This window comes from Nelumbo lutea, chromosome 6, assembly GCF_056320005.1.
Source record: "Nelumbo lutea isolate HS-2025 chromosome 6, American lotus-T2T, whole genome shotgun sequence".
Classification (NCBI taxonomy): domain Eukaryota; kingdom Viridiplantae; phylum Streptophyta; class Magnoliopsida; order Proteales; family Nelumbonaceae; genus Nelumbo; species Nelumbo lutea.
In genome coordinates, this window is record NC_142689.1 from 50,410,001 (window position 1) to 50,411,970 (window position 1,970).

Sequence of the window (1,970 nt, forward strand, 5' to 3'; positions counted from 1 at the left end):
ATTCCCATCACAATGAAATTTTCAAAGATTACCCAGGCCTGTCGACCGAGGCTATAGACTCGTTGAATACATCAGTGTAGCGAGCGGGCGGCCCAGAACATCTAAGGGCATCACAAACCTGTTATTGCATCAAACTTCCGTGGCCTAAACGGCCATAGTCCCTCTAAGAAGCTGGCCGCGGAGGGTGCCTCCGCATAGCTAGTTAGCAGGCTGAGGTCTCGTTCGTTAACGGAATTAACCAGACAAATCGCTCCACCAACTAAGAACGGTCATGCACCACCACCCATAGAATCAAGAAAGAGCTCTCAGTTTGTCAATCCTTATTATGTCTGGACCTGGTAAGTTTCCCCGTGTTGAGTCAAATTAAGCCGTAGGCTCCACTCCTGGTGATGCCCTTCTGTCAATTTCGTTAAGTTTAAGCCTTGCGACCATACTCCCCCTGGAACCCAAAGGCTTTGATTTCTCATAAGGTGCCGACGGAGTCCTAAAAGCAACATCCGCCGATCCCTGGTCGACATCGTTTATGGTTGAGACTAGGACGGTATCTGATCGTCTTCGAGCCCCCAACTTTCATTCTTGATTAATGAAAACATCCTTGGCAAATGCTTTCGCAGTGGTTCGTCTTTCATAAATCCAAGAATTTCACCTCTGACTATGAAATACGAATGCCCCCGACTGTCCCTGTTAATCATTACTTCGATCCCGAAGGCCAACGTAATAATGTTAGACAGTTTTGTATACCCTTAGCTTCAATCAAATTGATGTACTTTATGAGTTTATTGTTAATGAATAAAAGTGCATATTTGATTCATGTTCCCTTGGTATGTTTCTGTGTAATACCCTTAAACTGGACACTTAATGAGACTCGTGTTAGTTTAGAATGTTCACAGCCAGTGGGTCGCTCTGGGGAGACCTATCCTGACAAGGCTGACACTGTGGAAGCACCAAGTCGGTTGGGGTGGTTTGTCTCAGCTACCGGGGTGAGACCCTAGGCACATACAGTGTGGGATTAATTGAATCTTTGAACTGGACCAGATTTCCAGTATTGCCCTAGACCTTGGAGATTGATGGGCAAAACTGGAAAGTTACACCCGACCCCTAGACTCGAATATGATACTGCACAAGGTGTCGGATCGGGCTGTCTTTGATGTACTAATCAGTGAGATCCTTAACGGGGGTCAAAACCTGTGTATGTTGGGACAATCCGAGAATTCATCTGAGTGGGTGATCATAGTGACAGGATCAGCCCCTTTGTCGGACAAAGGTAATGATCGGGGATGCACTCTCACTATTGGAAACCAAGACTTCCGGCAACCGATTTCAACAATTGAGATTTGTTTTGCAAAAGTATATATATTATGGTTTCTAAAATGTTTGCAAAAAGGTTTTAATTCCCGACATCCATATAAGTAAAGAGTGCAACACTGTTCCTTGCAGCCGAGGGAGAGGTCCTCTTTTGTCAGGCAATGTATGATCATTAAGTGCTGAGAGATTAAGTGTAATACCATTGAGGATAATACCTGATGGGCTAATCTTGCATCTGCCCACAGTCCCTGGGTGTTACAAGGTGGCTTGGCCCAAGGACCACTTAGGGTAAGTGTTGGGCCCATAGAGCCCATTCGATGGGTTTTAAGGGGTGCACTGTTTTTAACAGTATATTCGACCAGGTCTTGTAACAAAGGCTGGGCCGAACCCAAGTGGCTGATGTGTAGATCAATGCTTGGGTTCCACGCCATACAAGGAAGCCCAACTGGGCAGTAGTTAGGAAGGTAAAGTGAGCACATAAGCTTAAGGGGCCTAAAGCCCATTTTGAACTGGGCTATTTTTTTAGTTAATTAAAGGGGCGAATTCTGAGATGGATTAGCAGATAGGATAGGGTCTTAATCCTATCCACTCAGAGAGTCCAGATCTGAATGTGACTCAGATCCAAAAACCTCCTAATGGGATTAGGAGAAAGCTAATCTAATCTA

General features: G+C 45.1%; 1 pseudogene; it reads right to left on the minus strand.

Annotated features, from left to right (window-relative positions):
- The window catches only part of LOC148848864 (18S ribosomal RNA), a 1,303-nt pseudogene extending 258 nt beyond the window's left edge, over positions 1-1,045 (minus strand).
- Between the last annotated feature and the right edge of the window lie 925 nt (positions 1,046-1,970).